Source organism: Phascolarctos cinereus, unplaced genomic scaffold (assembly GCF_003287225.1).
Source record: "Phascolarctos cinereus isolate Bilbo 61053 unplaced genomic scaffold, phaCin_HiC Scaffold_4;HRSCAF=312, whole genome shotgun sequence".
NCBI lineage: Eukaryota > Metazoa > Chordata > Mammalia > Diprotodontia > Phascolarctidae > Phascolarctos > Phascolarctos cinereus.
Window position 1 is genome coordinate 177,148,562 of NW_027555847.1, and position 24,981 is coordinate 177,173,542.

The 24,981-nt window shown below is 37.9% G+C and overlaps 1 long non-coding RNA gene across 7 annotated transcripts in view; it reads right to left on the reverse strand.

Annotated features, from left to right (window-relative positions):
- The window catches only part of LOC144456836 (uncharacterized), a 125,463-nt gene that overhangs the window by 69,124 nt on the left and 31,358 nt on the right, over positions 1–24,981 (reverse strand). For all 7 annotated transcript variants that reach the window (XR_013485995.1, XR_013485994.1, XR_013485997.1 and 4 more), the window contains one exon: positions 24,729–24,834. This is a non-coding gene — a long non-coding RNA (uncharacterized LOC144456836). The remainder of the gene's footprint in view (positions 1–24,728; positions 24,835–24,981) is intronic.

The window sequence follows — 24,981 nt, forward strand, 5'->3', positions numbered from 1 at the left end:
ATTTTGAAGGTAGTATATAGAATGTATTCTGTTTGTTTTTTTTAAAACAGAGATTCAAGATTTCATGTACAATCCTCTTTTTGTATTTTCCTGTGTATATGGATTAGCTCTTTTTGTGTGTGTATTGATGTTTGAATTTTTCTAATAATTAATAAGAAAAATTTAGAAGTAAATGAGAAAGAATGCCCTATTTAAAAACTTACTAACCCTTTCAAACTGGCAGAGAGAACAACTCCAATGTGCTGGCCATGTTGTTTGAATGCCAAACATATGCTTGCCTAAAAGACCATGTTACTGAAAACTCACGTAAGGGCTCACATAGAAGTCGGAAGAAGTGATACAAGAACACTCTTAATGTATCGCTGAAGAGCTTTGGAATCAATTATGAGATGTGGAAAACACTGGCACAGGACTGCCCCGCATGGCGTGCCTACATCAAAGAAGGCCCTGTGCTATATGAGCAAAGCAGAATTGCAAGTAGCTCAAAAGAAATACAAGATGCACAAATTTAGAGACATTTCCCTTCCAAATGTTCACATGGACTATTTGTGTCTGACCTGTGGTAAAACCTTCTCGAGCTTGAATTGGTCTGATCAGCCACAGTTGGACATAATGTACTTTGACCCCAACATAGTGATGCCATTTTGGACAACAACCAGTATTAAGAGCTCTTAATTTTAGTTTTTCTATAAGCAAAGTGCTATGAGAACTTTGAGGAGGGAAAGTTTAATTTTCATCTGAGGGAAGGATCACATAAAAAGCATTATAGAAAGAAAGGTAACAAAGAGAGATGAGGGAATACATTCATGTCTTACCTAGTTACCAGACTGCTTAGTATTGTTCTTTTACGGATAACTATGTCAGTGGTATTTCAGTTGTGATATTCACAATGAACATTTCTTCTTTCTCTCTGAGAATTACTTTTAAATCCTCTGTAAATTAAGCCAATTTAGTTATTACTCCTTGGGGTCCAGTATGTAATGCATCAACTCTTTTGTTTGTGTAGTTAGTTAGAGGTAAGACTCTCAGCATTATGGCTACTTAACTAACCTCAAAAGCAGCTGTGTCTAAAGTGATTTTGAAACTGCACTGCCACAGGGAAGTTTTTTTTTTTTGGCCTGATGACATTCATCTCAGTTTTAGCCAGAATACAAAAAACCCAGCCTTGAGTTCAATGCATGTACTGAAATTGAGAAAAGCCAGGAAAGACTAGGAAAAGTAAAAAAAAAAATGTGGATCAATGATAGACCTTGGGATACAGGAAAACATTAACTTGAAGAGACCTAGATTTAGTTCCCAGGGTTATTTCACAGCCAGTTCTTGAGTTGAACTTAATACTTTAGCTTTAAATTTTTTCCCTTCTTGTTTCACTCCTAAAATTAACTAAGAAGGTCTCCTGTTTCGCCCATTATAACTTCAAAGATTAAGCATTCATCTAGGGTGAGGTGGCTCATAGCACTTAGCATTATAGATAAGACCCTCCACATTCCTCTTTTTAGCTAAGCTTCAGTAAAAATAAGGAATATTCCAGTGCCATATTCTAATCCCTGTCAACTGGTTACTGTAGCAGATGACACTTTTCTCACCACCAGTCACCATCCTGTGCTTACTAAAAAAGACAAAAGAGTCTCTAACACTCATCAGAGGTGGGACTTCTGCTTTACAAAAAGGAAAAGTGGGGAAGGCATTTTTTGAACTGCCACAATATCCCATTCTGGGAACTGATACCTTTTCTCCCTAATCTGGAAATAGATTTGGAGGCTGATAGCATCCCACACCTGTCTTCAGGTAGTTGTAAAGAATATCCTTTAATAAATCTATTTGGGACATATAAGTCTTGTTTACTTGCTTCTTTCTTCTCTTTAGTATGGACCATGGATTATCACACTCATTTGGAGAGACATTTGCTGCCATGTGAAGGAATTCAAACAAGTAGGATAAACTGATCAAGTCTCCCCTTCATGTTTAAATTCCTAGAATTCAGAAAGTACTCATTTCACTTGCTACAGTGATTGAACCCAAAGTAGATAAGGTGTGTTTTCACCATCTTTCTGCACTAAAATGTGCATAATGAAATCAGTTCTTTATTCCTTTATTCTCATCTCCAAAGTGAACCCAGGAGCCACATTTAGATTTAGCCATAACTTGTTTATATCTCCTGCTTTCATTTAGAGAGAAAATATCAGACCAGTTGCTGATTATCTACAATGGGAAATGAACAAAAGTAAAGATGTTGACTCTGATTATCACCTATGTTTAGAGATGTTTAGCCATGGTAAAACAGCACAATAAGGAGGCCAAAAGAACCTAGTAATTGTCTCATTCACACACAAAAGCCACAACAAAACATTTAACCTCCTTGCCAAGCAGATGTACAAGCAAGAACAGAACTGTTTTATAGTACAAACATAATTGAAAAACGTTGTGGAGGAGGATGGCAGAAGATAAGCAATATTGCTTCAAAAAATGCAGAAGGCAGCTGAGGGGAAAACAGATATGCATGAAGCTTGGCTTGAGACCCAGTTAAGTCAGGTCATCCTAACAGCATTTACAGATTAAACTAGCAGGACAAAATAGACATGACATGGAACAAATTTTCTGGCATTTCTATAGCAATATATTTTCATCATTAATCACAATGGAACCACTACATTTTGACTCTTCCTTTTCAACAAATTCTGTACTATATGAGGAAGAAGAAATGCTACTTGAGAAAATGAAGTCAGGGAGCATTCTTGAACTTTACCAAATACATACAGATTTAATTTGTACTGAAGACAAGTAGCTACTTGGGAATCTATTTTTTTTCTTTCTTTTTTAGGCAATTGGGGTTAAGTGACTTGCCCAGGGTCACACAGCTAGTAAGTGTCAAGTGTTTGGTCTGAGGCCAGATTTGAACTCAGGTTCTCCTGACGTCAGGGCCGGTGCTCTATCCACTGTGCCACCTAGCTGCCTCTTGGAAATCTGTTTTCAAAATGGCTCAAAGAGGGGAAGATTCCAAAGGAATGGAAAAGATCATGGATAACTTCATTATCAAAAGCAAAGAAAAAAAATGACTGAGAAATCATTGGTGGCTACCAATTGGTTAGCCTATTTTCTCATTTCTATAAATCTTCATGAGAATAGTTAATGCAAAGATTGAAGTGTCCTCAGTGAAAACATTAGTAGGCAGATTTTCACAATTTCTTCAGAAGACTATATCATACCAGTCATACAATTGATCAACAGATATAGAGAATATAAGCTCCTCTGTTATCTACTATCTTTTTTTTCTTAAAGCATAGCTTGACTTGGTGGAGCAAAACAAAGGATTAAGGATTCTTCCATGCATATGTTAAGATAATAGAAAATTCCTTGACAGTTGCAACCACGGAGATAACTTTGTTTAATGATCCTCTAATTTCCAATATCAAGTTAAGCACAAAATAAACATATGCACCCAAAAGGTGTTCACCACGGTTGTAGAGGATGTTTTGCAAATGCGATGGCCGCATATAACACTCTGGACTGGGACCCAAACTAGATTAAAATGTAATCAGGAATAATTTAATGATACAAATAAAAATACAGTAAAACATAGATAACATTACATTCAAGTCAATATGTGCCTGAATGGATCCTTACTTATAGTTTAGTGGTCCCTTTTCCATTTTCCATTGTCCTATTTCTCTTCTGTCCTTTGTAGTTAAATTCCTCCTTTCCCCATCTCACATAATGAAGTGGCCTTACTTCTTAGCAGGGCTAACCCCAATACTTGTTCAAGTGATCCCATTTCATTCTGTTTCCTCCAACAGATTGCTTTCTGTCATCCCCACTCTATCACTTATTTTTCAATATCTCCCTTTCTACTGGCTCATTTCCTATTGCCTACAAACATGCCTAGGTCTCCTCAATCCTGAAAAAACCCCCACTTGATCTTTTGATCTGTACTAACTATTGTCCTACATTTCCTCTTCCCCTTGCAACTAAATTCCTCAAAGAGACTATCCACAATAAGTGCCCGCACTTTCTCTCCCACTCTCTTCTTAACCCCTTACTGGCTTCTGACCTTATCATTCCACTGAAACGGCTATTTCTTAAGTTACTAATGATCTATTAGTTGCCAGATCCAATGTCCTCATTCTCCTTGACCTCTCTGTAGCCTTTGCCAGTGTTGATCACTCTCTCCTCCCTGATGCTCTCTTCTCTTTAGGTTTGGGGACGTCATTGTCTCCTGATTTTCCTCCTACCTTATCTGGCCTCTCCTCTGTCCCCTTTGCTGGATCCTCTTCCAGATCATGCCCTGTAACCATAGTCATCCTGGATTCCTCACTATCTCTTACCCCACCACATCCAATTTATTGCCAAGGCCTGTCGATTTCACCTTTGCAACATCACTTGAACACACCCCCTTCTGTCCTCTGGCACTGCCACCCCTTTAGTGCAGACCCTCATCAACTCACATTTGGTTTATTGCAATAGCTTCCTGGTAGGTCTGCCTGCTAAAGCCTCTCCACACTCCAATCTATTCTCCATTCAGCCATTGAAATGATTTTCCTAAAACACAAGTCTGATCATGTCAGCCCCATTTAACAAACTCCAGTGGGTTCCTAGCTTCTTATCGCTTCTGAGATCAAATACAAAATGCTCTGTTTGACATCCAAAGCCCTTCATAACCTATCCCCCTTCTATCTTTCCAGTCAGTCTTCTTACACCTTACTTTCTAAAATGTACTCTTCAATCTAGTGACACTGGCCTCTTAGCTGTTCCACGAATAATTCACTCCATCTCTTGACTCTGGGCACTTTCTCTGGCTATCCCTCATTTCTGGAATGCTCTCCCTTCTCCACTCTGAGTACTGACCTCTTTGGCTTCCTTTAAGTCCCAACTAAAATTCCACCTCCTATAGGGAGCCTTCCCCAAACCTCCTTAATTCCACTGCCTTTCCTCTGTTAATTATTTCCCGTTTATCCTATATATATAGCATGCTTTGTATATATTTATTTACATATTGTCTCCCCTATTAGATTGTAAGCTCCATGAGGTCAGGTACTGTCTTCTGCTTCTTTTTGTATCCCCAGTGATTAGTATAGTACAGAGTACAAAGTAGATGTTTAATAAATGTTTGTTGAATTGAATTTCAATTTGATGCCACTGCCTTAGAGGATGTGAATATCTTCGCATGCTCCTGTCTTTGTATGACATGATACTGATTACCCTGAGCTCTTGAGTACTACAGGATCTCCTCAAAGAAATCATCACCCCTCAAAGGAGATTGGCCTAGTGATTTATGAAGAAAAACCCTCATCTGTACAAAGAATATTTATTGCTGAGATTATGAAACACAATTGAATGATCATCTCAACATCTTAGGCCATCAGTATACAAATATGACTGCAGAGGGACACTGAGTTGGGTCCACAATTGAACAGGAAAAAGAGGGTGGTCAAGAGGGAAATTATGGAAATCATGCAGCACTTTTATTGATTCCCTAGCTACTCTTTACTTTCTAAGTGCATATTTTAAATAATAACTCATACTTGTAGTGCTTTAAACTTTGCAAAATACTTTCTCACAATAACCTTTAAGTAAATAGTGAAAGTATTATCATTCCTATTTTATAAGGGTGGCACTAAGGCAGAGCAAGATTACATGACTTGTCCATGATCACAAAGCTCATAAGCATTTCAGTTGGTATTCCAACCCAAGTCTCCTGACTCTGAGTCCAGTACTCTATCCCACTCTTCAGCATTGCCTTTATTTTGAGCATCACTATGTCCTCGCATATTATATTTCTGTGAATACTGAAACACCATGATCTCAGAAGAATCAAACTTGCAGGTGACCCAGAAGGAAATAGAAAGATCCATGATGGGCATCATTAGATTGCAGTATATTACTGATGATACCTTGAATATGAAAAGTGATATGAAAACATAATCAAAGACATGTATGAACAGAAAAGGAGATAGTCTTCAACATGTACTAAAAAATAAGGGATAAATAGTTAAGAAGGTTAAAGTGTTGTCTATGTATCCTTTAATTAACTGATCAACATTTACAAGCAACTGTGCTTAATGGTGACTTACTCCCCTGGAAGAATTTATTTATTTTCATATAAGTGAGGATTTTATGCCCCAGAATATTGACTCACACTAGCATGAAATCATTTTTATTATTCCCAATAGATTTAAAAGGCTTCTAAAAAAGGAATTGACCATTTATTTATTTATTTGTATTTCAACTATAACCTGGTTAATGAGATGACATTCAATTGCGTTTCATAATCTGGGCAATATTCATTCTTTAACCAATTATGGCAGAGTAGCTGTGGAGAGGATCCTCTGTTTTGTGAAACCAATTGTAACTTCCCTAAAATGAAACCCCACACAAGGCAGTATTGAAAGGCATAGAGAGTATATAAGTTTCTGGGAAAGGATTGTTCACCGCTTGGTAGAGTGACTCCCTAAGGGCTCAGCTGTCCATACTATTTTCCTTTTAACTTATAGACAAAAATTGTTCGTGCTTTGGGTCTTGTGATCTTTTGTGCTTGTAAAAAAAAGCTGGGACCCACTTTCAGGGAAGTGTAACATAATGACATTCTTAAGCTATCTGGATGTTCACAATGAGCAACAGAAGAGTCCTCCTCATCCCTACTCAAGTCATTTATATGAGGAGGAAGCCTTTGATACAAGGGTTACATGCATATGGCGGGACTAAGGCAAAAGAAAAATTAATTGAACAATGTGGTACCATGACCTGTTTGTTAGTTGGGGAGTATGGGAATGATTTGATTGCTAATTATTATACCTCTTATGTTCCTTTTATTAGCCATATTAACTATGAATGTGGATCTTGAGAGCAAATAGCTGTATCTCTGAGTAAGAAGGCTGAAACTTAATGGGGAGAAAGGATGATGGGAATGCATGGTAACCTCATCAACTAATGTAGAATTAAAAAAGCTGTGTACAAAACATGGAGGCAGGGGTGAATAGAGGGTGAATGCAAAAGTGAGACATGATGTTTTTTATTTTTTTTGGCTAGGCAATGGGGTTAAGTCACTTGCCCGGGGTCACACAGCTAGTGTAGTCAGGTCCTCCTGACTCCAGGGCTGGTGCTGTATCCACTGCCCCACCTAGCCACCTTGACATGATGTTTTAATAACAGTCAGGCATGCTAAAACTGAGAATGATCTGAACCTGGCAATACAACTAAAGACAACAAAAAAGGTTTTTTGAACTATAGTTAAGGAAAAGAAAAGAACTGAAAAAAGGATAGCACTGTTGCCTGGGACAGATGGGATGACAACAGATAGAAGGCAGAGCTCTTGAATTATTTGGCTTTGGGTTTTCTCCATTGAGGAGAATTATCTTTGGAAAATATAGAGCAAAAATGATTAACTGAGAACTGAAACTCAAGATAAGTAGGAGACAAGAAGAGAACCCTAAGCTGTCCTTGATGAGTTTAGCCAGATAAGTACAAACCAGGATACTAAAATAAATGGTAGGTGTGATTGCTGTTCCACTTTTAGTGATCAGAGAATGGGAAAGGTACCACATTGTTGGAGAAGGGCAAAGAGAGAAAGGAAAAGAGGTGCTTGACTTTGATTCTTGGCAATAAGTGTTATTTTTTTCTTGGCCAGGCATCAAACAGAAGTTTAATTTCTTTTTTCCCCACTTAATAGTATTTTATTTTTTCCAATTACATGTGAAGATAGTTTTCAAGATTCACTTTTGTAAGATTTTGAGTTCCAAATTTTTTTTTCTCCTTCCCTACCTCCCCACTCCTCTCCTCACCCCCCTCCCTAAGACGGCAAGCAATCTGATATAGGCTATACATGTATGATCATATTAAACATATTTCCACATTAGTCATATTGTGAAAGAAGAATCAGAACAAAAGGGGAAAACCACGAGAGAGAAAAAAAAAGAGAGAGAGAAAATAGTATGCTTCGCTCTGCATTCAGACTCCATAATTCTTTGTCTGGATGTAGATAGCATTTTCCATCATGAGTCTTTTGGAATTGTCTTAGATCCTTGCATTGCTGAGAAGAGCTAAGTCTATCAAAGGTGATCATCGCATAATGTTGCTGTTACTGTGTACAATGTTTTCTTAGTAGGCGATATATGTTATTAAAGGGAAGGCTAATGAATATCCAGAAAACTAAGTGAAGTATAGTGTATAAACACATTATGTATATTTATATATACACATATAATATAATAAGTATATATTACATATATTATTTATAATGTGCAACAGGGTTCTGTACTGGGCCCTCTTCTCTTCTCCCTCTGTACTCCTTCAATTGGGGACTCATCAATTACCATTTCTATGCTAATGATTCTTAAATCTACCTATTCTGCCCTAACCTCTTTAATGACCCTAAGCTCACATCTCCAGCTGCCTTTCAGACATCTTGAACTGAATGTCCAGTAGACATCTTACTTAAATTCAACATGTCCAAAACTGAACTTGATGTCTTTCCCCCTAAACCCTTTCCCATCTTCTATCTTCCCTTCCCTGCTATTGTAGAAGGCCACACCATTCTCCCAGTCCCTCAGGCTGGAAACCTAGGAGTAATCCTTCCTTGACTCCTCACTAACTCTCACCTCCTTCCTCCTCCCCATATCCAATCTGTTGCCAACGTCTATTGATTTCACTTTGCGACATCTCTCAAATACACCTTCTTCTCTCCTCTGACACCGCCAGCACTCTGCTTCAGGCCCTCATTACCTAACTCCTGGATTATTGCAATAGCCTTCTGGTGGTTTTACCTACCTCAAGTCTCTCTTCATTCTAATCTGTCCTCTGTTTAGCCATTATAGAGATTTTCCTAAATTGCAGGTCCGATCATGTTACCCTTCCTGCCATTCGATAAATTCCAGTAGCTCTCTGTCATCTCCAGGATCAAATACTAAATTCTCTGTTTGGCAATCAAAGCCTTTCATAACCCAGTTCCTCAGACCTTTCCAGTCTTCTTACACATTTTGCCCTACTGTGTATTCCTCTATACAGTGACACTGGCCTCTTTGTTCTTCCACAAACAAAACACTCCATTTCTAGGTTCCAGGCATCTTTTCTGTCTGTCCCCTATGCCTGGAATCTTCTCTTCCTATTTCTTCCTCCTGGTTTCTATTAAGTCCCAGCTAAAATTCCATCCTCTGAAGGAAGCCTTTTCCCAATCTGCCTTAATCCTTGTGCCTTTCTGCTTCTATGTATTTCCTATTTATTCTATGAATAGCTTTGTACCTGGTTGTTTGCTTATTGTCTCCTGCATTAGATTGTAAACTCCTTGAGGGCAAGACTGTCTTTTGTTTCATTTCTTATCCCTAGTGCTTAGCACATTGCCTGGTAGGCTGTTGTTCAGTCCTGTCAGACTTTTTGTGACCCTATGGACATGCCAATGCTGTCCATGGGGTTTTCTTGGAAAAGATACTGCAGTGGTTTGCCATTTCCTTCTCTGGTGGATTAAGGCAAACAGTATTAAATGACTTGCCAGGGTCACACAGTTAGTAAGTGTCTGAGGCCATATTTGAACTCAGGTCTTCTTGACTCCAGACCCAGAGTTCTATCCACTAAGCCATGCAGTTGCCTGGAAGGTAGTAAACAGTTAATTACTTATTGACTGATTGAGGGGTGGGGAACCTGCAGCCTAGAGGCCACATATGGCCTTCTAGGTCCTCAAGTTCCCACCCCTGGACTAAGCATTGGTCACAAAGGGTCAGCATAACTTTATAATAGCAATAGTTAGCATTTGTGAAATGTTTTAAGGTTGGCAAACTACATTGTTTTTTCATTTGTTCCTCACAAAAACTCTGTGAAAACACTATTATTATCTCCATTTTACAGAGAAAAAAAAGAAGCTGAGGAATTTTGTTCTGGCATGTCTTACAATTTCCTTAACATCTATGTCTTCTGTTCTTTGCCTTTTGGAGAAAGCACCATCTTTTTGGGTATGGACAAGGATTAAGATCTTCCTTAATATATTCTATTTCCACACAGGAAACCCAACCAAGGATATATAATTTAAAAGATATTGATTGCCACCATTAACTTGCTGCTTTTAGGAAAATTTTTGGAAAGCAATTTTATTTCAAAGGTGACTCTCCACAAAAGTAAGAAATCATCAAAACAATGGATATCAATAAACACTTCTTTTAAAAAGAAAAAAAATATAGATCTTTGTTTCAGGAAGAAATTTAGGCTCATTAAAAGAATTTCATGATTTCTCTAAGGCAATGTAAGGGAAAAAAGTAAGAAATATTTGGTATCCATACTTTGCCATACCTTTACACCCCCCCCCCCCCCCCCCCATTGATAGTCAAGGGTAACTAGCATGAAGCAAATTTTTTGACTGGGAATAATTGAAGCACTTGGAGGTGCTGTACCGGACACATCCACAAGGTGGAGGTAGAGAAGCCATGTGCACTCTCAATCCCAACTCACCAAAGGTAACAGACTTATCTTCTGCTATGAGAGTGCAGGTTGTTGTCAGCGTGTAACCTTGATGCTGATTCTTAACAAAGTTTTCAGAGCTTTTTGATTGTTGCCCTCATGTGCGTAGACAATATTATCTTTCCAAAGTTCCCTCTCTGGCCCATTTTCACATATATCCTCTGTCCTTCATAGCCTATATATTAATACAATATTTTTGTTTTCATTGAAATGCTTTATGGGATCTGCTGAAATATACCAATCTTGTTGGTCTTAAGCAGAGAGAAGCAAGAGGGATGTGTTTGTAGGTAGGAGAGAACTAGCCTTAAATCCTACTTCTAACACTGGTAGGACTGTGGGGGCATCACTTAACCTGTCTGAGTCCCAGTTTCATCATCTGTAGAATGGATGTAATATCTGTAATCCTTACATCATTATGTTATGAAAAATCAGATGAGAAAATATATGTAAAATGATCTTTAATACATAACATATTATATGAATGCCAATTATTGCTTTTTAATTTACTTTAATTTTTTCAATGAACACAATTTTATTTTATTTTCTTTCCACTTCTCCCTCAACTAAAAACAGAAGAAAAACAAAACCTTTGTAATAAATATTTATGCAAAGGAATCAGTAACTGCTATGTCACTTACTATTCCTGGGGACACAAGTTCTTTTAGATAGCCATCTTGATTTAATACTTCATAATAGGACTAATATACTGGGAAGGGAGAATGAGGAAAAAGAATTTGGTAATAGGGATTCTAATTATAATCTGGCATAAGGGGAAAGGAATTGTGACTTTGTTATAGATCCATGCAATAGATTCCTTCCAGAAAATTATATAAGAATAGTTATTATCTTGCCTTGATTCAAAGAGCATTGCTTTAAAAAGACACTTGCATTTTGTCCACTGATTTGTTGTCAGTATAAATTCATCATTAATGGGTTAATTGATTCATTCATTCAGAGAAGCCCTGTGATAGAGGCAAAAGGATTGGATTTGAAGTTGGGGGATCTAGGTTTAATCCCATCTTTGACACTAGCTTTGTGACAGTGGATAAGTCACTTAGCCTACTTTGAGCCTCAGTTTCCCTTGCTGTAAAAATAGGGATAATAATATCTGCTGTGTCATTACAAGATTGTTGAGAGAATCAAAAGCAAGAATGTATACAACACTTTTAAAACTGCAGAACACTATATAAAGTCAGCAACTATTTATTCAAGCAATATAGTTAGTGCCAACCATATGCTAGGCATAGTGGGAGATATACAAATGAATAAAATATATCCCTTCTGATTATGGGAAGCAGAGGAGTATAGTGGGTAGAGAGCCAGCCTCAAGCCACAAAGACTTGGAATCAAGTCATGCCTCTTATACACTCTGGCTGTGTGATTTGGGCAAGTCACTTGACCTGTCACAGTAAAATTTGAAGGTGCCAACCTGCATTGCTAGTGGGAGTTTCCTCACCTGGAGATTTTCTGTACCAATGAGATCATAGATTCAGTCTGTCTCAATTTCTTGTAATCATGTAGAGGAAAGGAGATAAGATTCAGATATAAATGACTATAATACAAGACAAAATGGTATTGATTGCTCCTAATGTGCTCAATATTGTACAGATAATTGGACTTACTTTATACTCTACTTTGATATTTCAATGTGAATACTATGTATAGTGATAGATATCACAACCCATTCATGCCTGACCACCCTGTGTAACTCATCTCCATGAACGTCTCCTATAAAGGAGGTCCATCCAGCATGTCAGGAGCCTTCCTCTAGATGAGGAATTCTTTTTTTTTTTTTGGCAATTGGGGTTAAGTGACTTGCCCAGGGTCACACAGCTAGTAAGTGTCAAGTGTTTGGTCTGAGGTCAGATTTGAACCCAGGTCCTCCTGACTTTACAGCTGGTGCTCTATCCACTGTGCCACCTAGCTGCCCCATAGATAAGGAATTTTAAACCCTTTTTATGTCACAGAACACTTTAGCAATCTAGTGAAGCCTATGGATCCCATCTCAGAATTTTTAAAAAATATAATTCTTTTTCTAAAAAATTATTTTTCTAAATATTTCTAAAAAATTATTTTATTATTTTATTTATTATAGAACAAGCATTTTCATAACATAGCATAATATAAAAGATGATTACACATGAAACTGAAAATCTATTATGTACAATTTGCTATTCCTTTTAAATATATAATAAAGTTGTCATGTAAATTTATTTTTTTTCTTTTCTTCTTCCCTCTTCCCCACCTAGATGATAGGATATATTTGGAAAATCTCAAGAAATTGAGGCAGCTAGGTGGCACAGTGGATAGAGCACCAGCCCTGAAGTCAGGAGGACCTGAGTTCAAATCCTGCCTCAGACCAAACACTTGACACTTACTAGCTGTGTGACCCTAGGCAAGTCACTTAACACCAATTGCCCAAAAAAGAAAAAAAAACCTCAAAGAATCAACTAAAAAGTTAGTTGAAACAATAATTTTAGCAAAGTATCAGAATGTTTTGAGGTAACTGAAGGAAATGTTAAATTTCAATTTGAAATCAGTGAAAATAAACAGGTAAAAAATGTTTTTTCCTATCCAAATTCACACATCCCCTGAAATCTATCTACAGACTCCTTGAGGGTCCTTGATCTTGTGAATCCATGGCCCCCCCAGTTAATCAATAACCCCAATTAGTTAATAACTTAGAGGTAAGTGATAGTGGTTTATAATAGAGAAAGAACACAAAGCAAAATTTGAAAGTCTTTATGTTTTTATCCAACTAACAGGACTAAGCTTTTGCCTGTTCCTAACTCTTATAAGAAGTCTTTTGGGCTAGGTCTAGCAGCCCTATTCTCTGTAACCTTCAAGTTAGATCTGACTAGTTGCCTGAGATTTCTACATACACACATGTTGGCAGTATAGGAAGATGGCACTCCTATTTCATAACTTTGGTATTACAAATAGCCCGAGGATGGGGATGAGAGGTTGGGTATAGAAGAGGAGGATATAGGAAGTGTAGGAGGAAGAGGGAGTTGGAAATGGGGTCTTCTAGCTATAAATCTGTGATCCCGAGGAATAGTACCAGGCTAAACTGAAAGTTGGCATCTTTCCTTATCAGTAAAGACTCATGGATAAGGCTTACTTGGTGATCCAAGAAATTGCCCTGGTAACTGTGGAAGCAAGTTTCATAGTCTGCTCCCTTAATCTGGGTTTGACCTATATTCCTCCTATGATACCATAGAGGTATTTTTTCAGCTTCAGGATCTTGGAAGCTTGTTTGGACTAGTCTCAGAGGAAGTGGCGAAACAGCTTGAATATATATAGGTAGTCCTGGACCCTCTGTTCAATTTCTAATATGTCCACATTTGAGTAGGACCATGGCAAAAGGGCTTAAGTGCAGAGGTAATTCCCAAATTAGCTAAGATAGTGGGGATACTGTCCTGTTCTTGAGAATTTTAGCTTTATAATTCTGAATCTCAACATATACACACATAAGTATTATACACCTATGTATATTTTTATGTGTGCATATATATGTGTGTGTATGGATGGATATGATCAAAGTAGGGGCAAAATTTCCACTTATTAAGAACATTCTACTCAAATGAAAAAAATTAATATGCATATATTTTAGAAATAACTTAATAAATGAGAATGCAATATAAATCAGTGGAGACAGTAAGTTTTAGTTAATTAATTGATTATTATTTTGTGGATATAGGGAATTCCCTGTGTGAAAACTCTCACCACCTATATTAATCAGAAATATCTGGTTAATTTATAGTCTCAGAGAGTTGCCTGGGGCACTAAGAGGTTAAGTTACTTTTATGGTCTCCCATAGTGATTACTGTGCAGAAGGGACTTGAGCCCAGATCTTCCTGACTTGGAGGCTGGTTTTCTATACATTATTCCACTCTGACCCTCTTAAATTGACTAGATCTGTAAATTCACTAAGGATTTTTTTTCAACGGGAGAAATAATTTGTAAAAATAAAGTAAGATTTATTTTGAAAAGGTAGCCAATGTATGCAACATAATATTTGTACATTTCTGATTGCTGAGAATCAGAGGAAGATTAAATTTATCATTGCCATGTGTGTTTGCAGAAAGCCTCAGTTGTTAAACTTTATGTACAGACAGATACTTATTCTGAACTGATACATCAACTTTAATGAGCCTCCAACCACATATTTTAGGGAAAGGTGCACACATACAAAAGAAACCTTGGATGGATCATTTGTCTCTCACCCCCACCCTCCAAAAAGATTTATAAGAGATGCTCTATGTGGAATTGATTTGAAGGATGATAGATGGTGGATAAATTGGTAGAGAAAGAGGTAGAATGTTTACTAAGCACTTAGTATATGTCAGGCAGTGTTCTAGGGACTTGATTTACAAATAAATATAAGTAACACTAAATACAAGCAAAAAAAGTTCCTGGCCTCGATGATCTAGCTAGAAGAGGAGCAGGACACCCATGCATGGGAGCACGATGAGGAGATGGATGGAGAGAAGCAGGGAAATCTATTTCCAGGCAAGATAAAGGTAAAGCTCATTTGTTAGAGTCAGGCAACCTAGGGGTAGAGTTAAAGGTTGGAATGGAAGGAAGGATGGTGATAAGCAGACCATAGGCAGCAAAGGGAGGAGATAACCAGGAAGATACCATTATTAAACAACATTTTATTTTCTGAGTTATATTTTAGAAATAATATTGTGGTCAAGAGAGTTCTCATTTCAGTGCTTACATATAATGTCTTTTATCTAACTAATGAAATGAAACAATTCAGTTTAGTTAAATAAATTTAGGTTACTAAAATCCAGTGATTACTTAATATAGCAAATGACAACTCAAAGACAGAGTTAATCCTTTGTATACATTTCTGATGTCTTATGGTAGGATTGTGGACTAGAGGATTCTTTTAGGAAATTAATTAATGTGTCTGCCAACATAACAGAAAATGAAACAAAATATCCTGTTAAATTGTTTCAGTGGAGGTGAGGATTTATAATTTTAGGGCTTATTTAATAATGAGAATAACTTAATGAAAACCAATAGTTTTATTGGGGCAATAGGAATTAGTGTTGAAGAAGATTATTATAATGGAGGATTTTTTTTAAAAAATAGAAAATAAAGGTATAGGGAATAACTCAAGATACTGTGAACCTATTTAATAATTTCATGTTTTGGTCATATAAAAATTAAAATGTATGGCTGGATTGTTGACAAATGAACCATAGGAATGGCCAGACACACACACACACACACACACACACACACACACACACACACACACACACACACATGAAAACTGATAGAAGGAGCAATTTTTAAAACTTTTAAAAATCATAGATTGCTAGAGCTGGAAAGGATCTTAGAGATCATCCAATCTCCTTATTACACAAATGAGAAAATTAAATAAAGCTCAGAAATGGGAAATGACTTGTCCAAGGTCATACAGTGAGTTGGTGATGGAATTAAGAGTAGAAACTACTCATCTCCCATCTTGACTCCCATTCTCATCTTCTTTCCACTACTCTATTCTGAAGAACCACTATTTTTTTGGAGGCAATTGAGGTTAAATGTTTTACCTAAGGCCACACAGCTAATAAGTATCTGAAGCTAGATTTGAACTCAGGTCTTTCTGACTCCAGGTCTGGTGCTCTATCCACTGTGGCACCTCGCTGCCTTAAGAACTACATCTTTTTGTAACCCAACGAAACTCACTAATACAGAATGTCATTTGGGCTTACAGACTCATAAGAGATTTGTCATTTTATTGGTATAGAGAACTTCCACATGAGGAAACTCCTTCTACCAATGCAGGTTGACATATCTTTTGCAATTTATTGTCTTAGAGAATTGCCTAGATCACTAAGAGGTTAGGTGACTTGACTGAGATACTTAGCCAGTATATGACAGAGGCAGAATAGTGTATTTTCCAGAGAATGTATCCAAGCCATTCTCCTTTATACTTTTCTTTAATGAAAGATGTTTGTATTGTGGAAGTAGAAGGATGAATCTAATGTCAGAACTGCTGTATTTCTTCTGTTCCTTTCTGATCTGATTTCTATGCTTCCAATTTCATCTCCATGGTAGTAGGGGAGTGTGAAAAGCCTTGGGGAGCAAGGGAAGGAAAATGGGCATCTAAATAGATAGATAGATAGATAGATAGACAGACAGACAGACATAGATGGGTAGATTTTATAGCTAGCTAGCTAGCTACTGTTTACTGTGTGCCAGACATTGTGCTAAGATCTAGGAATAGAAAGCAAGCAAGATAGTCTCTACCCTCAAGGAGTTTACATTCTAATGGTGGGGGACAACATATAAAGTATGTTTATGCCATAATGCCATATAGACATGATATGGAGATGAAAGGAAAGTCACTTGGAGGGCTGGTTCCCATCAAGAAAAGCCAGAAGTTTACGTATCAGAATCAGGGATAGGGTCCAAATTTGCTAACGCGAGGAGAGGGACAGATTGTAGCAGGATGGTGTAGAGATGTCTGGAAATATGGAAGCCTGGTTTCCTGTAAAATAAAATGAAAGCTCATCTATCAGCCTGGAGACCCAGAGGTTGAGTCCAAGGTTAAGGTGAGAGGAAGGGATGAGGTAAGGATGATGGCTGTCATGTAGACAGTGTGGTGAAGAGACGAAAGGTGTCTTCTGGTACTGGAAGGACTGTTATATGAAGAAGGATTGGCCTTATTCTGCTCGTCTCCAGAGGGAAGAACTAGGAGTAACGGGTAGAAGGGGAAGAGAATTGGATTTTGGCTTGAGATGAGACTAATCTTAAAAACTAGAATTGTCCAAAAGGGGAATGCACCAGGAGATAGTTCTCTCCCCATAACGAAGTCTTTAGATGAGCACTTTCTGATAACCTGTAAGAGATATTGCAGAGATGATTCTTGGTGGGATTAGATAGATTCTGAAGTCCTTTCTACCAGTGAGGTTTTGTGATTCTCTGATAGATGGAGGAGGCATAATCAGACAGCAGTTGTTCCTAAAGAGAGCTGACGATTCTACTGGACTGAAAGATTAATAGGAGACTGTAGTATGATGTGGCAGCCAAAAGAGCCAACATAATCTTGCACTGTATTATGAGCATCATAGTTTCTTTTCTTTTTCTTTCTTTTTTCTTTTTTTTGGGGGGAGAGGCAATTAAGTGACTTGCCTGGAATAGAGGGCCAAAGTGCAATTTGGGGAACTCTCACAAACCTCTTTATTGGTTTCCCTCACCCTGGTGAAACTTGGAAACTTCAATGTATGGCATTGCCCCAAGGGTGGCCATCAATAGAACTGGTTTTATTTACAAAGTAAAAGATAGAGAAAGGGCTAACATCCAAGTCCACAGAGAGTCAGAGGATTCTTTATGGCAGGCCACCACCTCTCTTCAGTCCTTGTCTCTTTTACTATGCTGGGTAGGGCTATCAGCAAGGGGAAAGAATGCACAAATGAGCCCATGGAATCCAAGAGCATTAGAGTCAAGAGACCCACCCAACCTTTTTTGCGCCTAGTCAGTCACTGCCTCTCCCCAGGGGCCTGGTGCTATGGAATGTGCATTCCATATCAGCCTTGCCTCCAGAAAATAATTACTCAGGCCTAATAGGAGTGGAAGTTCTTTTGGCTAATCTTATCTGACTGTGTATATTATGTGTTATAAGTTGTCATCACTGGTGACATTCACAAGGGGAAAACATGCATTTTTTTATCCTTTATTAGTTTCTGACTTTTTAATAGGGAAAATCATCTCGCTTGTTTTTGCTGGCTAAATTTGATTGTATTAATAAACGTCACTACAATCTTTGTGATGCAGATAGTAATTTTTGTTGTTGTTCAGTTGTGTCCAACTCTTTGTGACCGAATTTGTGATTTTCTTGGCAAATATACTGAAGTGGTTTGCCATTTTCTTCTCCAGTTCATTTTACAGATGAGGAAACCAAGGAAACAGGATTCCGTGACTTATCCAGGGTCACACAGCTAGTAAATGTCTGAGGTCACATTTGAACTCAGGTCTTCCTGACTCTAGACCCAGGGCTCTATCCATTGTACCCCCTAGCTGCCCTCAGATAGTCATATATATATATGTGTGTGTGTGTGTGTGTGTGTGTGTGTGTGTGTGTGTGTAATTGAGAATCCCTTAAAAGTAGCAGTGTATCGATTGTGATATGTATGTATGTATATACAAAAATACATATACATATATACACACACATTCTTTGAGCCCTAAAGTACTTTTTAGAGAAAGCTGCCTAAATTGCCTTTAATAATGTAATTCAATCTAGGCAATTTTAAATAATTTCAGGAACTTTAAAAAATATAAAGAAATAACACCCATTAAGGTACTTTTGGTCCAGTAATATTCCATTACATCGATGTCCCACATTTTAGCCATTCTCCAATCAATAGGTATTCATTTTTTCCAGTTTTTTGCTACTTCTAAAAATACCATTGTAAATATTTTGGTTGTATATGAGGTCTTTCTTTTAATCATTAGGCATATAACCTAGCAGTAGAATCTTAGGGTCAACGTTTTGCATGTTTTCGTCACTTTCTTTACGTAATTCCAACTTGCTATCCAGAATGCTGGAAAGGGATGACCAGGGATGCTGCGCCATCAGTGGCTAACCAGGACTCAGTAAGTACAAGAAGATGGAAGGAATGATAAAGGAAAAAGTTTAAAGATGAAAGCAAGTTTCTTAATTAAGGAGTAAGCATTTCAGAGAGCACATAGAAAAAGTGGGTAGATTTGAGGTGGGACATGACAGAACATGTTAGGTGGAGGGAGATGGAAGTAAAATGGGTTAAGGGATGGGGTTCGTACAAATAATAAATAACAGAGGTTCAAAATGATTGGGATGGGGAAAGTATGATGGGGTGAGAATATGCTAACAATTGAGGAATGAGCCCAAGTAGATCATCAGTGACTGGAAAGAATTGTATTGAGGGAAAGGGGTGATTAGACTGTTCAGGGCCTTCACTCTAAATCCAATCTTATAGCAGGTTGTGAGGATGAGTCTTGTGAAGCCATACAGCCTGGGAGAGTCCAGACAGGTAGTAGGAGTTGGCCAATCAAGGTGGATCTGGTCTGGGAATGACCTCTGGAGCACTTTTAGCTAGTCTTGAGGTGAAGACAGAGGCTAGAGGCCTAAACTGGCAACAAGCAGGCAGGCTAGATTGGGCTGATGCAGGAGCCAAGGCAGAAAGCACAGGGGACAAGCTAAACTCCTCAGGAAGTCCAAGGCAGTAGAGGCAGAGGCCACTGGCCAGTCAGGGCTAGATCCAAGGGAGGCAGAACTCTCTGAGAATCCTGGAAAAAAAACCCAAGCACTGGGTGAAACAGTGTTGGGTGAGGGTGAGGTAGTGCTCCTTGGGACATGTCAGAGGCCAAAATAAAGGAATGGTTGGCTGGATCGAGGTGAAGCACTAGAGAGGCATAGGATGGTGGGCATGGAACATTGCATAACATCAGACTTTTTTAATATATTCATTAGTTTTACTGAACTTTCCCCCTCCTCTTTTAAAATTTTTTATTATAAGTTATGACTCAGGGATGGAGAGTAGAAAGGTACATGTTGAGAAATGTAAGTGATATAAAGACAAAATCTATCAATAAAAATATATTTGAAATAAATAAACACTTTCCTTTTGTTCTAAATATGATCAAATTACAATGGTCACAAAATAGACATTTTATACTATATGGGAAATATTTGGGAAACAGTCTATATTGTTGATCAGAGCAGCACAGTACTGAAGGATAGTTGGTCTTCTGACATTGGAGAGTTTAGAAGAAAGCATTCTAGTTGTAGATATAGGATATAGCGTATCTTAGCTTCATAGCACAGCTAAGTCACTTACTACCAAGTATGACTTTAAGCATGTCATTTGGGTCTCAGTTTCCTTAAAAAAAAATTCCTTATTTTTTAAATGAAAATTTGAACTAGATGACCCTTGAGGTTTTTTCCAGTTTTCAATCTATGATTTATTAGCTAATCTAGGTAGTTGCTTTTAATTTTGCATGGTCTTATTAAATCTATCTGGGCAGCTAGGTGGTGTAGTGAATAGAGTGCCGGGCCTGGAGTCAAGAAAAATCGTCTTCCTGAGTTCAAATCTGGTTTCATACACTTAGCAGCTATGTGACCCTGAGCAAGTCACTTAACCCTGTTTGCCTTAGTTTCCTCATCTGTAAAATGAGCTGGAGAAGGAAATGGAAAGCCACTCCAGTATCTTTGCCAAGAAAACCTCAAAGTGGGTTATGAAGAGTTGGATATGACTAAAAAATGACTGAACATTATCTGTTTTATTGATTATCTATGGCCCTTGCCACTCCTCCCTAGAGATGCCTGCCTTTGGGCAGTCCCCATTCTCAGCAGCACATCCATTACAAGTGTTGGGCAGGGGGAAAGAAAAATGTTGGAATTCAGTTTAGTTAATTTTCATACTTTTCAACAGCTTTTATAAAAGTTTTGTTGAAACAGGAGTTTAAAAGCGATTGTAAAAATAAGGATTTTAAATTGTAAATCTCGGTGCTCTTATTCTATGGATAGTCAAAATCTGACTGCAATTCATTTAACCTTAAAAGTACCTACACATAGACCCAATAGTCCCCTTGAAGGAACTGAAACGCTGATGTAAGATGGCTTTCCAAACCTTGCCTCATTTTTAGATTTCCTTGGTGGATCTTTCTAATCTTCCTCTGTCTCTCAACATTTCTCCTTTCTCTTCTTTTCTTATCACTAGATATTTTTTAGTATAGACTATCTGGGTCAGTGGTATTGGAAGAAAAAACAAGAAAATTGTATTTGAAAAGTTGTCTGATGACACACAGCAGCCTCTGTATGGAAATGACCTGAGAGTGAGATGTACCCTTTTCATTCAACTAATAGTAATAGCTGGCCTTTACAAAATACTTTAAGGTTTGAGAAGTGCTTTATATAATCCTTTGATTTGCTCCCCACAACAGTCTTATGTGTGAGATTTTACAGGTAGTATTGTGTGGTTGTGGTTAGTCCTTTGTTCTTGAAGAGGACCATGACTTAAGGTTGATGATGACATGACTTGCAATTGAATTTGATTTGAGTGAGGGAGGGCTGTGCAAAGTCACCAGCCTCACTTAGAGCCATCTGGGTCTAGTGGCCGGATATTGATCAGGATGACTGGAGATGTCCCAGGATGCAGTGGGAGACCTTGACCTTTTTAAGCTAAGGTCTTTTCTTGAATGCCCATTCAGTGAATAGGCCTCTTTAAGAAGTGAGCCTTCCCTGGACTAAAGTTCAGTAGTCTTTCTTCTGTGTTGCCCTGTACTTCATTATTTGATGTGGCACTTGGAAAACTCAGTGACAAACACCACTCATAAATCATTGGAGAAGTTGTGTGGATATACATAAAGGAAAACTGAAATTTGCCAGCTAGTGCTAGCTGGCTTCACCTTGCAAGTATTGTTTCTCTTCCCCCTTCTCTTTGTTTTTGATAATTGGATTGGTAGGAAAAAAAAATTTCAGCCCAGCTCAGCACATGATTGGTTATAAAAGACTCCAGATGTTGATGAACATCCTTATGGCTACAATGAGGCACCTCTCATTTGTTTCAGTATATGTGAATTTGGATGTCCTTGCCTGTATCATTTTCCTAACCTTATCCTTTCCCTGTTTGTGACCATGGTGGCTTTCTTTGGGATAGGATGGTAGAAAATAAAATTTTGTAATGATTTTTACTGGCCTTCCCTTCTTCTGCACCAATTAAATAATTTTTTTTTATTTGTTCTGTGAAATGTTGGCCAAAAAGCAACAAGGATTTTTTTTTCTTCAGCTCCTGGGGAATAAAAGTAAGGCCATTGAATTGACTTATGAATAAAATAATTGTTTCATGAATATAGAATTCCATTCAACAAACATTTCTCAAGTGGCTATTGTGCACAAAGCACTATGCTAGACACTGAGGGAGATGCAAAGATGAATAAGTCCCTGCTTATTCATTCACAGTTTCTGTTCTACAAGGACTTAGAGTCTAGTGTGTGTATATGGGGAAGGGGGGGCATAAAACATGTTCAAAAATAAATATAATGTGAAGAAAATGTGGACACAAGTGAGTGTGGTTTGAAATGACAAAGAACATATAGGAATCAGTTTTGTGACATTTGAGCTGGACATTAAAGGATTGGTCTTTTGGCACTGGAGAGTTTAGAAGAAAGCATTCTAGATTTGGGATATAGCATGAGCAAGGACATAGAAGCACACAAAAAGGCCAGCTATCTAAATCTTTCCCTTCCCTTCCCTTCCCTTCCCTTCCCTTCCCTTCCCTTCCCTTCCCTTCCCTTCCCTTCCCTTCCCTTCCCTTGCCTTCTCCCCCTTTCTCTTGCCTTCTCCTTTCCTCTTTCCCCCTTTTCTTCACCTTTCTCCTTCATCCCTCCCCTCTCTTCTTGATGCCTTTTGATATCTCAAACTTAACATTTCCAAAAGACATCTTTCCTCTCCTCTTCCCAACCCTATTCTCAACTTTTCTATTTTTGTCAAAGTGTCACCATTCTTCCAGCCACCCAGATTTACAACATAGAAATCCTCTTCAACTTTTCTTTCTTCTCATTGTCCTCCCATATCCAAGCAGTTGCACAGTCTTTGCCAAGAAAACCCCAAATGGAGTCACAAAGAGTGGGACACAATTGAAAACAACTGAACAACAACAAAGTGCAGATCTGACTGTCTCCCCTACCTACTCCCAGTTAAGAAGTATCAGTGGCTTCATATTGCCTCAAGGATTAAATGTCGATTCTTCTGTTTGGCATTGACAGCCCTTCAAATTTTGGCTTCAACCTATCTTTCTGGACTGATTGCCTATCACTCTCCATAACACATGTGATAGTGTCACTAAACTACCCTGTTGGTGGTGCTCCTTGCATACACTATTCCCTGTTTCTAGAATGTTCTTCTGCCTCCCTGCCACCCCTTGGAATACCTAGTTCCTTTCAAGATTCCACTTAAGTCTTGAATCTTTCACCTTTTACAAAAGGATTCTCTTGATTTCTTCAGTTGTTATGGCCCCTTCAGAGAACATGTTATTATTCCCTTAGCAGAATGTATTCTCCTTGAAAAGACTACCTTGCTTTTGTATTTCTGGCCCCACAGTCTGATGCAGTACTTTGCACATGGTAGGTACTTAATATTTGTTGACTGAAGCATATTTGAATATTTATTGATCAGTTGAACAATTGATTGAAAGATAGTCTGCTTATTTGTTGATTAAAACAGGCCTTCTCTCTACAATGGCTTATCTAGGTTGGGAATAACATGGAAGATTCCTGGATTTATGTATTTTATTGTGTTCACATGGCTCTGGGTAACAGGGTAGAAAAGCTTGCTGGGAATGTACAGTTCAAGTTTCCTTCTCCCTAGGAATATTTGTATTCAGAAAGACACATTCTGCCTCCTCCTATGTCCTCATTACGAGCCTCACAGGTGTTACTCTTCCCTCTCCCTTCCTCAAATGTTACTTAAACAGAGGTCCCAGCTGTATCTTATGTTGTTTTACTTCATTATACTATCATTGACATAGTTCAGCATACATCTGGCCCAAATTTCCATGGAGAGAGTCTCCTTTGTTGCCCTGGTAACACTTGTACTGCATCTGTGTGACAACTCATTTCATTCTTTGATTATCTTGATTTAGTCTCTGCTAGTTTATCCTTCTTCAGGTCTGCCTGTGACTATCTTTTTCCTGTTAATGTCATGCGAACACCAGATGTCAGCCTCTAAACCAAAGTCTTATCCATCCTGCTCTCTATCCTGGCTTCCTCACATATCATGCTTATGTTAGTATATTAAAAAAATAAAACACTTAAGACTTAAGTTCTTTTCCATCCTTGGCCTTGGGCTATTGCTTGCCTTTAACCGATTTTGACCATTTGGACACCATAAGAATCATTAATTCATTTGGCTGGAACACAGGGGAATGACTTGAGAAGAGACTGGGAAGATGACTCAAATTCAGACTAGTATTGAGGCTTTGAATGTCACACCAGAGAGCCTGGATTTCCTTCAGTAGGTAGTAGTTTTTAAGGGGCATGATCAATTGATTAGATTGCACTTTTCTCTGATTTTCCTATAGCATTTTGTCTAGATCATCTTTTTAGTCCCATCATACCTTACCTTCTATATTTTTAAAAACTATCATAATTTTATTATTATACAACCCAATCTTAAACATAAAATCAAAATGCAACATACATAGGTATCTATAACTTCTAAAATAGTCATCATAACAATATTGTGTTGGATGGGTTTAATTTTTGGTGCAACATTTCTCAAAATTCCTTACCTTGTGTTGTTATTATCTGTTTATATGTTATTTCCCTCTTCTTTTTCAATAGAATATACCGTAAACTCCTTGAGGGCAGGGATGATACCTTTTTTTATCCTTGTACCTATGAGAGGAAGGAATGTCAATGTAAATGATCATTGGCTACATATTCATGTTTCAGAAGTACTCTATAGTCCCTTCACGGTGTCTAGCTCAGTCCCTTCACATAGTAGGCACTTAATAGATTTTGTTGAATTTGACTTTGTGACAA